Source organism: Bufo gargarizans, chromosome 2 (genome assembly GCF_014858855.1).
Source record: "Bufo gargarizans isolate SCDJY-AF-19 chromosome 2, ASM1485885v1, whole genome shotgun sequence".
Taxonomy (NCBI): domain Eukaryota; kingdom Metazoa; phylum Chordata; class Amphibia; order Anura; family Bufonidae; genus Bufo; species Bufo gargarizans.
Window position 1 is genome coordinate 533521797 of NC_058081.1, and position 14905 is coordinate 533536701.

Here is a 14905-nt window from a genome sequence, read left to right on the forward strand (position 1 = left end):
CCTACCAACCTGGCATCGGGGTGGATGATGCCATCATCTACCTCCTGCACCGAGCTCTAACTCACCTAGAGAGGCCTGGAAGCACTGTGAGCATCATGTTTTTTTATTTCTCCAGTGCTTTTAACACCATCCAACCTGAACTTCTGAGGGACAAGCTGGAGATGGCAGGATACTTGACTATCTCACAGAACGCCCACAGGTTGTTAAATCTCAGGGTTGTGTCTCTGACAAGCTGATCTGCAGTACGGGGGCACCACAGGGAACTGTGCTGGCACCGTTCCTCTTCACCCTCTACACTGCAGACTTCTCCATCAACTCCCCAGGCTGCCACCTACAGAAGTTCTCTGATGACTCTGCCATAGTCTGCCTTATCACAGGTGAGGACGACTCAGAGTACAGACAGGGGACACAGGATTTTGTGGACTGGTGTCAGCAGAACCAGCTCCAGATCAACGCAGGCAATACCAAGGAGCTGGTGGTGGATTTCCGCAGACACAGGCCCTCTGCTTTGGTTCCGGTGAACATACAAGGAATGGACATTGAGGTGGTGGACTCTTATAAGTACCTGGGTGTTAACCTGAACAACAAACTGGACTAAAGCCATAAGGCCTCATGCACACGATAGTATTTTTTCACGGTCCGCAAAACGGGGTTCCGCTGGTCCGTGATCCGTGACGTTTTTTCGTCCTTGGGTCTTCCTTGATTTTTGGAGGATCTACGGACATAAGTCGTTTTGGGGTCCGCCTGGCCGTGCGGAGCCAAACGGATCCGTCCTGAATTACAATGCAAGTCAATGGGGACGGATCTGTTCGACATTGACACAATATGGTGCAATTGCAAACGGATCCGTCCCCATTGACTTTCAATGTAAAGTCAGGAGTCCCTTTTATACCATCGGATCTGAGTTTTCTCCAATCCGATGGTATATGTTAACTTGAAGCGTCCCCATCACCATGGTAACGCCTCTATGTTAGAATATACCATCGGATTTGAGTTACATCGTGAAAGCTCATATCCGACAGTATATTCTAACACAGAGGCATTCCCATGGTGATGGGGACGCTTCTAGTTAAAATATACTACGAACTGTGTACATGACTGCCCCCTGCTGCCTGGCAGCACCCGATCTCTTACAGGGGGCTGTGATCAGCACAATTAACCCCTCAGGTGCCGCACCTGAAGGGGTTAATTGTGCGTATCATATCCCCCAGTAAGAGATCAGGGGCTGCCAGGCAGCAGGGGGCAGACCCCCCTCCCTCCCCAGTTTGAATATCATTGGTGGCCAGTGCGGCCCCCCCCTCCCTCTATTGTATTATCATTGTTGGCCAGTGTGCGGCCCCCCCCCCTCCCTCTATTGTATTAATATCATTGGTGGCACAGTGTGCGGCCTTCCCTCTCCCCCCCCCCCCCCGATCATTGGTGGCAGCGGAGAGTTCCGATCGGAGTCCCAGTTTAATCGCTGGGACTCCGATCGGTAACCATGGCAACCAGGACGCTACTGCAGTCCTGGTTGCCATGGTTACTTAGCAATATTAGAAGCATCATACTTACCTGCTGGCTGCTGCGCTGTGTGTGACCAGCCGGGAGCTCCTCCTACTGGTAAGTGACAGGTCTGTGCGTCGTATTGCTTAATGATCTGTCACTTACCAGTAGGAGGAGCTCCTGGCCGGTCACAGACATTGCAGCAGCCAGCAGGTAAGTATGATGCTTCTAATATTGCTAAGTAACCATGGCAACCAGGACTGCAGTAACGTCCTGGTTGCCATGGTTACCGATCGGAGCCCCAGCATTTAAACTGGGACTCCGATCGGAACTCTCCGCTGCCAACAATGATCGGGGGGGGGAGAGGGGGGCCGCACACTGTGCCACCAATGATATAAATACAATAGAGGGAGGGGGGGGCCGCACACTGTGCCACCAATGATTTTAATACAATAGAGGGAGGGTGGGGGGGCCGGGGGGGGCGCACACTGTGCCACCAATGAAATTGAAACTGGGGAGGGGGGTCTGCCCCCTGCTGCCTGGAAGCGCACAATTAACCCCCTCAGGTGCGGCAGGGGGCAGTCATGTACACAGTTCTCAGTATATTCTAACTAGAAGCGTCCCCATCTCCATGGGAACGCCTCTGTGCTAGAATATACTGTCGAATCTGAGTTTTCACGAAGTGAAAACTCAGCTCTGAAAAATCTTTTATGCAGACGGATCTTCGGATCCGTCTGTATGAAAGTAACCTACGGCCACGGATCACGGACATGGATGCCAATCTTGTGTGCATCCGTGTTTTTTCACTGACCCATTGACTTTAACCAACCGTTGTCCGTCACAAAAATAGGACAGGTCCTATTTTTTTGATGGACAGGATACACGGATCACGGAGGCGGATGACAAACGGCGCATTTTCCGAGTTTTCAACTGACCCATTGAAAGTCAATGGATCCGTAGAAAATCACGGAAAACGGAACAACGGCCACGGGTGCACACAACGGTCGTGTGCATGAGGCCTAACGCTGATGCTCTTTTCAAAAAGGGTCAGAGCAGACTCTATCTGTTGTGGAGACCGAGGTCCTTTGGAGTGCAGGGGACGCTCCTAAAGACCTTCTTTGACTCAGTGGTGGCATCAGACATCTTCTATGGTGTGGTTTTTTTGGGGGAGCAGCTTATCTGTGGCTGAGAGACAGAGATTAGATAAGCTCATTAAGAAGGCCAGCTCTGTCCTAGGTTGTCCCCTTGATCCAGTGCAGGAGGTGGGTAACAGAAGAACTCTAACAAAATTAACATCATTGTTAGACAATGTCTCCCACCCCATGCAGACTGCTGCATCCTAGGTGCACGAAGGAACGTTATCGGGGGTCCTTCCTCCCAGCAGCGGTTAGGATTTATAACCACTGTTCCCAGAAAGCCAGTAGTGAATTTTTTAAGTAAATTCTGTTATGTTTTTCTTGCATTTTACTCTTTAATTTCTAATTACTCATATTTTGCTCCTGTTGTGAATGTGATTGCTGCTGTTATGCCAAAATTTCCCCACTGAGGGACAATAAAGGGATTTTCTTCTTCTTCTTCTTTCTCTTTACATAGGACTGTATTTTGGAGAGAGCAGGAGAGATGGTGTGATGTTATTTACATGGAACTGTATGGTGGAGGGAGGAATATCACTACAGGAGGTACTGTAAATCCAGGGGATATTATAGGTGTTCTTAATACTACTGGGGGCTCTATAGGAGGGACTTATAGATCCTCCTTGTTTTTACTAAGAGCACTATGGGGGCCTTATTACTACTGAGCGGTCTGTAGAGAGTTTTATTACCACTGGGGAACACTAGGGGGGCTTATTTCTACTGGGGCTCTGTGAGGGCATTATTAATACTGGAGAGCTCTTCTACTAATATGGGCACTCTTGGGGAACATTATCACTGTTGGGGGCACTGTAGGGGGCAGTATTACTATTGGGGGCATTCTAGAAAGGAATTACTATTGGTGGGATTTGGAGGAGCACTATTACTATGGGGGGGATTCATATTTCTTCAGGATAGTATTTGGGGGTATTGGGGAGCACAGTGAGTAGCAGGATAACACCATGGGGGCTCCAGGTCGGGGGATGATGATAGAAAAGTGAGGAAGCTAAGATGTCTGTGTGTTACACTCTGCAGAGAGGAAGTTGTCCCAGCCAAATGGAGAAGATGATGACAGAGAAGATCTACATCGGAGGAGACGTCGTCTGGGAGGCTCTAGATGTGACAGGTATGTGCTGCTGTATAGCAAGTACAGCAAAATGCGGTGTGTGGGGGGAGGGGGGTGGCGACTTAGAGAACTGGGCCATATTTATTGGGCTTGGGCCCTGGATATTTTGAGACCCTAGCAATGCCCCTGCCTATAATATACTTTCTAACATAGAAAGTATATAGTGCATTTGTATTGTGCAGCAGTTGTGTGCACTTCTGCTGCAATACCGCAGCTATATAAAGGGACAAGCGCTATTAGAAAAATTAATTGCGCAATGGGTGTATTATACCTGTTGCCCCCAAAAAATATGATTGAGGGTGTGATATACCTATAATATAATTCCTAACATAGAAAGTATATAGTGCATTTGTATTGTGTAGCAGTTGTGTGCAGTTCTGCTGCGATACTGCAGCTATATAGAGGGACAAACGCTATTGGAACAACTATTTGCAATGGGTGTGATATACCCGTTGCCCCACAAAAAACTGATTGAGGGATGTGATATACCTTCTTCCACAAAATACTGATTGAGGGTTGCGATATACCTGTTGCCCCAAATAAACAGGGTGGTGTGATATAACTGTTGTGCTTCCACAAAATACTGATTAAGGGGTTAGATATACCTGCTTCCACAAAATACTGATTAAGGGGTTTGATATACCTGCTTCCACCATATATTGATTGAGGCCTGCGATATTCCTGCTTCCACAAAATACTGATTAAGGGGATTGATGTGATTGAACTGATGGGTGCCCACAAGAAAGGAAGAGGAGGGGAGTTCAGAGGGGGGAGAAGGAGGAGAAGCAGGCAGAGCTCGTAGGGCACAGGAGGCAAAAAGCAGACTGCAAATGTATCTGGAGCGAGCCATCCACCATGCACGGTCACTTCGGGCGTTCCCAGGACGCCGGCACATGCCTCCGCAGGGTGGGATTTTTTTAACGTGCCAGCTGCTGACAATCGTGTTGCCATCTGCAGCCTGTGCTGTCAACACATAAGTCGGGGTAAGCCCAACACTCACCTAGTGACGACCGCCTTAAAAAGGCACCTGGCCTCCCATCACCGAGCCCAGTGGGAGCAACGCCGTCAGAACCCACAAAGTCACACTCCTGGCGCTCTACGTCCTGCCTCTTCTCCTTCTCCTCTCTCCCCTCCTTCGCCTTGCTGACGTTCAGCGGCGACACCACCTGCCTGTCAGACGTCTGATTTGTGACAGCCCGACCTGCTGGAACTCCACCTTGTATATTCTTAACGTGCCGTTAACGACTACCTGTATGAACTCTGCAGCAGGACAGGTTCTGGGGAGCTTGGTTTCTTTTCACCGCGCCAGTGGCTGCTCATGCGCGACGCATGCTGACTTCTGCGGCCATTTGATGAGATCACCAAACTGTTCAGTCACAGCCAGGGCGCCATCAGTGACATTGTACCTTACACCTTCTTTCTGGAGTGTGCATTGCGTAGTGTCATTGATCAAGCCGTCGTAGCAGAAAGATGAAGATGAGGAAGTCGCAATGCTGAATGAATTCCCAGGGGGGCCTTCTCCATCTGAGACAAGTCAGCAGGAGTCTGAAGAGGAGTCAGAGGAGGATGGTGGCTGGGGGGAGGAGGAGCAATAAGAGCAGGCTTTGAGGGGGAATTTAAACATTTCGGGAATTCCTGGTGTTGTCCGTGGCTGGGCGGAGGAGACCGAGCGACATTCTCCTGGGCGATGCACAGGAGCCAGGATGCTCCACCACTTCCAATTTAGTGCAAATGGGGGTCTTCATGCTCCAATGTTTGAAGAGGGACCCTGTATAAAAAAGCATAAAGGGCAAGGACCAGTACTGGGTGGCAACGTACTTAGACACAAAATGGCGGACATGTTACCAGCATCACAGAGGGCAGGCAGAATGCAGCATTTCCAGACCTTGCTGCGAGAAATGCTGCATTTTTCTGTTGCGGGTGCTGGTAAAGGAATTTCCACCCACAGTGAAACAGGTGCGGGTACCAATCCTACCATTCCTGCAAGAAGAGGGCGGTTTGACCATGTGTTGGTCACTTCGGATATGAGATCATTCTTTAAGCCAGCCCATTGACAGCCGCCCTCCGCCTCCAGCCTCAGGGAACCCCTGGACTACTGGGTGTACAGGCTTGACCTGTGGCCAGAGCTGGCACAATTTGCCATGGAACTTATGATTTGCCCCTCGTTGAGTGTCCTGTCCGAAAGGACGTTTAGCGCAGCATTGAGGATTGTGACCGATAAGCGCACTCGCTTAGCTAACGACAGTGTGGACTACCTCACATTTCTAAAAATGAATGAGGCATGGATCTCTGAGGAATTCAACACCTGGGACGACCATGTGTAATTGAATTTCCTAATGCCAGCTCACACATATCCGCCAGAACCCAGAACAAAGAATGGTCCTTGTCTTATGTATATACATCGGCATAAAATACCTTTTCTGTCAGGTGAATGCTTAATTTTGGGGTCTGTACTGGCCTACAGTAAAATTTGTATCCAGTGACCGCCTAATTCACCTCCAGTCACATCATCACAAGTTATTTTCTGTCAGGCGAATGCCTAATTTTTGGGGCCTGTACTCTCGTGGCCTAAAATAATTTTTTTCTAGGCTACAGCAGGGCATATTTTGGAGTTTTCCTTTAAGACGCATAAAAATGTCCCCTGATTAAAATACATATTTTTTGTGGGAATTTTTGCCAATGATCCCCATCTGGTATGTCACTGTCCATGTTGTGTGACTATTTGTGCACTTCTAGCAAGTATTTGGTGGCTGAAAATATGACCTGAAGGTTTTTCAGGTTCGCCTGCCATTAAAGTCAACGGGGCACGCCGCGAACGTGCGGTTTGCGAACATTTGATCGCGAACGCGGGTTTGCGAAAAGTCCCAACCAATGTTCGTTCATCACTATACCCTACCTATCTCTTGGTTGAAATTGATGGACTTTTTTTTAAACCATGCTAACTATGTAGCCATGTCGTTTGTGCTACTGTAAGCAGCTTGCATAGTGTAAACATCCTACCATGGCCTGCAGCGTCTCCGAATTTGCTTCCTATGGAGCATATCTATGACATCATTGGATAGTTATTACAAAGGGAGTTTCCAGCAGCAGATCTTGATGATTTGTGTGCCGAAGTGCATTCAGCGTCACAGAACATTGCTTAGAAAACCAGTAATAACCTAATTAATAGCATGCCATGGCGTGTAAGAGCGTGTTTTTCTGAGTGTGGTGCTCATACTCGATACTACCTATAGTAGGCATCGGGGCTGCCATAGCAACCATCGGGTCCCTGTCACTGCAGCACGGGGACCCGATGGGGATGTACAGTACAAGCTGCCGCAAACCCACTGTATGCTGTGGTCAGCGTGATCCCGGCATATAGGGGGTTAATCCACCATCATCGTTGTTTTCACAGATGCTGGCGGATACAGCAGGGGCCCAGCTGTCAGTATCAGCCGGGCCTCTGCTGCTGATCACGGCAGCGCATGTGGGGCATTCTCGTCCTACCGTAGGTTGGCAAGCTGTTAAAATGTCTATTGATTCAATGATTTTCAGAAATCCATGACTTTTCGTTGTTGGTGTTGTTATATCAGTTCCCAATCCGAAGAAGTAAGGAAATCAGAGGCACTCACCACTTGCAGGATGTCATCATTCCATTCTTTATTGCGATTTTCAAATCGTGCACAAAAGCATCACAGGGCTGGGGCGGACAAACATTCACTTAGAACAAAAACCGCCTAAAGCGGTGTACGGCAGCGACGGCCGTTTCGCACGATTGTGCTTCTTCCGGCTACCTGTATGACGCAAACAGGTGTGCCTGCCTATTTAAGGAGGAGCGTGAGGTTAACCCCATAAGGGGTATATAATTCTCAAACGCAAGAGGGCATCACCTATGTGCGTATTACAAATGAAAATCATCCACAGCAAACAAGTAACATCTCAGATAAATACACTAAGATCATTTTGATCATTTAGACCTAGGGGTCCCATGGCATCCGTGCGAATTTTCCATTGTGCTTCTTTTTGTAACAGGAGGAGATGCCTATCACCTCCTTGTGTCATGGGTGGGATCACCTCAACGCCAGCAAAACCCAGTCATTTTTTATCTCCTCTGTGTTTTTGCCATATATGGTCTATGAGACGGGGGCAGCCTTTCCTTGTTTTGATGGAGTTGAGGTGCTCACGGAACCTTTCTAACATGGGCCTGATTGTCTTACCTATATTAAAAGCTCTGCATTCACATTTAACCACATATACGACATATGCGGTTTTGCATGTGCAGAATTATCTCATTCCGTGTGACACATTCCCTATGGAAAGGACCTTGTCCCGGAGAATGTATCCACAGAAGGAACAATTACCGCATCGATGGTTCCCTGAGGGTTTTTTCACGCCTAGCCACTGACTTGGGTTTTGTTCACACTTCATGCGGCTGCTGACTAAATTATCTCTCAGGGTATGTGTTTTTCGAAAAGCAATAAGGGGTTTCTTATCCACAAATTCATCTAGACTCCTATCATTCTTTTACAGATCCCAATTGTCGTGGATGATTTTTTAAATTAAATTGGCCATGGGGCTATATTTAAATACAAACACAAATTGGTTATCTTGCTCAAATTTCTTATTTTGGTGTAATAATTCCTTTTGTGTGTTTTTATCTGCCCTAATAAACGCCTCATCAAGCATTCTCAAAGGATATTCCCTCTTCAGTAGACGATTTTTTAACTCAGTGGCCTGTCTGACATACCCATCTATACTATTGTTGATGTGCCTTAACCGTGTGAATTGTCCATATGGTATGGCCTCCTTCACACTACGTGGATGAAAGCTTCCATGGTGCAGAAGGGAATTCAAAGCAGTGGGTTTTTGGAACCCCTCTGTTACAATTTCCCCATTGTGTATAATGACACGGACATCAATAAAATCCAAAGTTTCCCCCCCAAAATTTAGGGTCAAACGCATGTTCATGTCATTCTCGCGATTTAGATAGGAGACAAATTCTTCACACAATGCACGAGTTCCCCTCCACACCATGAAGACTAAATACATACAGTACAGACCAAAGGTTTGGACACACCTTCTCATTCAAAGAGTTTTCTTTATTTTCATGACTATGAAAATTGTAGATTCACACTGAAGGCATCAAAACTATGAATTAACACATGTGGAATTATGTACATAACAAAAAAGTGTGAAACAACTGAAAATATGTCATATTCTAGGTTCTTCAAAGTAGCCACCTTTTGCTTTGATTACTGCTTTGCACACTCTTGCCATTCTCTTGATGAGCTTCAAGAGGTAGTCACCTGAAATGGTTTTCACTTCACAGGTGTCCCCTGTCAGGTTTAATAAGTGGAATTACTTGCCTTATAAATGGGGTTGGGACCATCAGTTGCGTTATGGAGAAGTCAGGGGGATACACAGCTGATAGTCCTACTGAATAGACTGTTAAAATTTGTATTGTGGCAAGAAAAAAGTAGCTAAGTAAAGAAAAAAGAGTGGCCATCATTACTTTAAGAAATGAAGGTCAGTCAGTCCGAAAAATTCGGAAAACTTTGAAAGTGTCCCCAAGTGCAGTCACAAAAACCATCAAGCGCTACAAAGAAACTGGCTCACATGCGGACCGCCCCAGGAAAGGAAGGCCAAGAGTCACCTCTACTGCGGAGGATAAGTTCATCCGAGTCCCCAGCCTCAGAAATCGCAGGTTAACAGCAGCTCAGATTAGAGACCAGGTCAATGCCACACAGAGTTCTAGCAGCAGACACATCTCTAGAACAACTGTTAAGAGGAGACTGTGTGAATCAGGCTTTCATGGTAGAATATCTGCTAGGAAACCACTGCTAAGGGCAGGCAACAAGCAGAAGAGACTTGTTTGGGCTAAAGAACACAAGAAATGGACATTAGACCAGTGGAAATCTGTGCTTTGGTCTGATGAGTCCAAATTTGAGATCTTTGGTTCCAACCACCGTGTCTTTGTGCGACACAGAAAGCATGGAGGAGGAGATGTGATGGTGTGGGGGTGCTTTGCTGGTGACACTGTTGGGGAGTTATTCAAAATTGAAGGCATACTGAACCAGCATGGCTACCACAGCATCTTGCAGCGGCATGCTATTCCATCCAGTTTGCGTTTAGTTGGACCATCATTTATTTTTCAACAGGACAATGACGCCAAACACACCTCCAGGCTGTGTAAGGGCTATTTGACCATGAAGGAGAGTGATGGGGTGCTGCGCCAGATGACCTGGCCTCCACAGTCACCGGACCTGAACCCAATCGAGATGGTTTGGGGTGAGCTGGACCGCAGAGTGAAGGCAAAAGGGCCAACAAGTGCTAAGCATCTCTGGGAACTCCTTAAAGACTGTTGGAAAACCATTTCAGGTGACTACCTCTTGAAGCTCATCAAGAGAATGCTAAGAGTGTGCAAAGCAGTAATCAAAGCAAAAGGTGGCTACTTTGAAGAACCTAGAATATGACATATTTTCAGTTGTTTCACACTTTTTTGTTATGTATATAATTCCACGTGTTAATTCATAGTTTTGATGCCTTCAGTGTGAATCTACAATTGTCATAGTCATGAAAATAAAGAAAACTCTTTGAATGAGGTGTGTCCAAACTTTTGGTCTGTACTGTATCTATTCTCCAGGTTATTGAGGTATATATTGGCGAAGGTACACGACACTAGAGTCCCCATCGCCGTGCCGTGTACCTGCTGATACCACTGTTGTCCAAACCTAAATGTTGTTATTTCAGTGTTAATTGATTCTATTTTTAAATAAATAATACAAAAAGTTTACACACTAGCTAATAGGACTAAACAATGTCAAGACCCCCTCTTCTTTGAAAGCAGCCACCCTGGGTCAAAGACATAATGGAAAAGAGTGGACCTCATTGACTTCTATCGGAAATGTTTGTAGGCATGCTCTGTGACCTGTTCAGAGGTCAAAGGGAATAGATAAGTTGTGATATCACTTAAGCCTCATTAACATGTCAGTGTTTTGGTCAGTAATTTCCATCAGTGATTATGAGCCAAAACCAGGACTGGAGCCTCAACAGACATAAGATATAAGGGAAAGATCTGCACCAGTTCTGTGTTTAGAGCCGCACTTGGTTTTGGCTTAAAATCACTGATGGAAATCACTGACCAAACACTGACGTGTGAATGAGGCATTATTGTGAATGGTTAATTTTGTGTTAATTGTCATTGTAATTCTGCTAGCAATGGTGGTCGTCTCTGCTCTTTATCCTGATTTGGAGGCAGAGGTTCAGGTAGCCCAGGCAGAGGCTCCTGAACTTTGTCCTCCTGGGAGGTTGTTTGTGCCTCTCGCTTTACGACACAAGGTTTTTAAGGAGCACCACGATACTGTCCTTGCTAGGCACCCGGGGAGTAGAGCCACAGTGGATCTCATTGCTCGAAGATTCTGGTGACCGGCTCTTCGTAAGACGGTTGAGGGTTTTGTGGCAGCCTGCGAGACCTGCACTCGTGCCAAGGTCCCTCATTCACGGCCACCGGGTTCTCTCCTCCCATTACCCATTCCTTCCCATCTTTGGACGCATCTGTCCATGGACTTCATTACAGACCTGCCTTGTTCCTCGGGGAAGACTGTGATTCTGGTGGTAGTGAACCGTTTTAGCAAAATGGCGCATTTCACTCTCTTTCCTGGGTTACCCAATGCTAAGACGTTGGCGCAAGCGTTTGTTGATCACACTGTTAAATTGCATGGCATTCCTTCAGACATCATTTCTGATAGGGGCACGCAATTTGTTTCCAGATTCTGGAAGGCCTTCTGTTCTCGCTTGGGGATTCGGTTGTCGTTCTCTTCTGCTTTTCACCCGCAGTCGACAGGTCAGACCGAACGCATCAATCAGAATCTGGAGACATATCTGCGCTGTTTTGTGGCGGAGAATCAGGAGGATTGGTGTTCTTTTTTGTCCCTTGCTGAGTTTGCTTTAAATAACCGTCGCCAGGAGTCCTCTGATAAGTCACCATTTTGGTAATCTTGAATTTCAGGTCTCTAGGATTGTGGATTCTCGCATTATCCGCGGTTCTCTCCAATACCTCGTTCATTGGGAGGGTTATGGTCCTGAGGAGAGGATGTGTGTCCCAGTAGCGGACATTAAGGCCACTCGTCTCATCAGGACTTTCCATAGGTCTCATCCTGAAAAGGTGGGCTCTGAGTGTCCGGAGTTCACCCGTAGAGGGAGGGGTACTGTCGCCGCCAGTTCTGTGAGAAGGTCTGGCAGACGTTGTTCTCTACCTCTTGCATGATGTTCTTTGTTTTGGTTTCACTTTGTCATCTCCTTTTCTTCTCCCAGGTGTCACCTATTTAGACTAATCGTCTCCCTTTATATTCCCTCCCATACTGCCTCACTTTTCAGTTTATACTACTTCCTGGATGAAGTGTTCACTGCTGGAGGCTGCTGCTGCTGTTTGCTCAGATAAGTCCTTTACTTTATTGCGTTTCCTTGTTGGCTTGATTCTAGGTGACCCTGACTCCGTCTGTATTAAGTGCAGGGAGCCAGTGGTCGTGTCCCCTCACTATTATAGGGTTTTCAGGTGTCACACAGTCTTAGGTACGTGGGCATGCAATCGTCTACCATTGAGACCCTTGCATGGGCATAGCAGTCAGGAAGAGCTCTTAGGGTTTTATAGGGCTCACCTATATGCTCCTTAGTTTGGGATCAAGCCAGTCGGACGTTTATTCATAAGTTCCAGTTATCTGCAACATCATCCGTGACAACCAGATGCCAGCCCCCATTCACTACACAGGGACACTGTTATGGGGGATCTGTGGATGACACATTAGATAAGATGCTATATATGTGTCATCCACAGATGCCCCCATAACAGTGCAATCCACAGATCCCCCCACATTGATCCCCATAACAGTGCCATCCACATATGCCCCCATAACAGTGCCATCCACAGATGCCCCCATAACAGTGCCATCCACAGATGCCCCCATAATAGTGTCATTCACAGACCTCCATTTGTTCAAAACCCACCAAAAGCACCCGATTTGGTTAAAAATATTTTTTTATTATTTTCCTCCTCAAAAACCTAGGTGTGTCTTATGGGCCGGTGTGTCTTATAGGGCAAAAAATTCGGTAATTTAAAAAATATGTCTGCATCCACCTGAAAAAAAGCTGTAAAGTCATGGCCACTAGGGGTCTCACTTCCAGTTTGTCAAGCAAGATCTGTCCCTAGTAACAGAGACACAAAAGACAGATGAGAGGAAGTGGGGGCGTGTGAGAGTTAGCTGTGCTCCTGAGCCTGATAAAACAACTGCTTCTACACAGCTTCTATTGCCTTTCTAAGTGTGATTATCCTCTCCTTATCTGTTCTGTGAGCTCCAGAGCTGAAAACAAACATAGTGGGAAATAAGGGAAAGGATGTCACAGCAATACAGTGCTGGCAAGAAGACGACACCAGATTCTGAGTGAAATGCATCTAGCTGTGCAGCTGAAATGGAATTATATGGCTAAAAAAAAAAACCTAAGGGAAGCTTCCTTCCTGTTCCTTCACAGATATAATTGTATAAAGAAGCATAACCATTATGCAATTTTTTTTTCAAATTCAGGTACGCTTTAAGAAATCTCTTTCACAGTGTAGTTTATCATCCTAGACACTAGAGGGAGATAGGGAGCCCCTAGTATATATATTTAGGCCCAGACAGGGAGGGGTTAGTCTGTGTAGTCAAAGCAAAAGGTGGCTACTTTGAAGAACCTAGAATATGACCTATTTTAAGTTGTTTCACACTTTTTTGTTATGTATATAATTCCACATGTGTTAATTCATAGTTTTGATGCCTTCAGTGTAAATCTACAATTTTCATAGTCATGAAAATAAAGAAAACTCTTTGAATGAGAAGGTGTGTCCAAACTTTTGGTCTGTACTGTACGTTCATGTGCGTGTAGCCTAAAGAGGAAGCTTTTTTCCCAGTTAAGATTCCTACTCCAGGGCATGCCTCCTCTGCAATGTCCAGATGCATTATACTGCCCTCTGCTGGCATCAGTCACTATAGCTACAGAGGATATCGCTGTATTACTGAGAATCTACAGGACTTAGGTGGAAGGGGTGCACCCTGGAAAGCTCCAAAATCTGGGACCTGCTTGATCCCTAAAGGCCTGAATATATGTTAACTGGTCTTCATGTGTGCACAAGTGTCTTGCAGGTGCAGCAATCCCCTTCAGGAGCCGGTAGAGGATAGGAGTGGTAGTGACCCTGATGAAGTGGAAGTATAGTACTGAAGAATGAGTCCAGAGTTAAAAGTAACCGTCTTTTTTTACTAAGTGCAGTGTAGAACTTGAAATATATAGAGTAGCAGCAGGCTTTTGAGGAGACGTTAGCCTGAAATAAATAAAAAAAGTTGCAATTAGCCTGCCCTAAAAGTAAATCAGTGGAATGCTGCATTAAAATACAAATGGGCATGAAATGGGCATAAAGAAAGTGTGATTTATATAATGAATTTATGAAGAAATAAATGAATTTGAGCCAGTAATCTTGCACTGACAACATATGGGAAGGGGGGGTTTGTCCTGCATCAGATACAGTTGAGTTTAGCCTGTTCTGAACAGGTTGTGTGCAATGAAAACTGGCATCAAAGTGGGCACTTTTCACTGATTTGAATAAGTAACTGGTGTTTTTAAAGAGTTAAATAATTAAGGGCCACTGATCTCACACTGCCAGCATACAGAGGGTGATGTCCGCATCAGATACAGTTGTGTTCTGGGCACAAAAACTAGCATCAAAGTGGGCAAACTGATACTTTTTACTGATTTGAATAAGTAACCAGTGTTTTTAATGGGTTAAATGAATTTGGGGCCCTGATCTCGCATGGCCAACATACAGAGCATCACCCTCTATGTGTTATCACTGCGAGATCAGTGCCCCAAATTCATTTAACCCATCAAAAACACCAGTTGCTTTTTTTTATATTCAAAATCTTTTTTTGAACACCATGATCTAACAATAATAAGTCGTGCTATCCTAGGCTACTTTCACACTAGCGTTTCTATTTTCCGGTATTAAGATCCGTCCTAGGGTCTCAATACCGGAAGAAAACGCTTCAGTTTTGTCCCCATTTATTGTCAATGGGGACAAAATGTAACTGAACGGAGTGCACCAGAATGCATTCCATTCCGTTTGGTTGCGTTCTCATATGGTTTTATTTCCGTCATGGGATGCGGA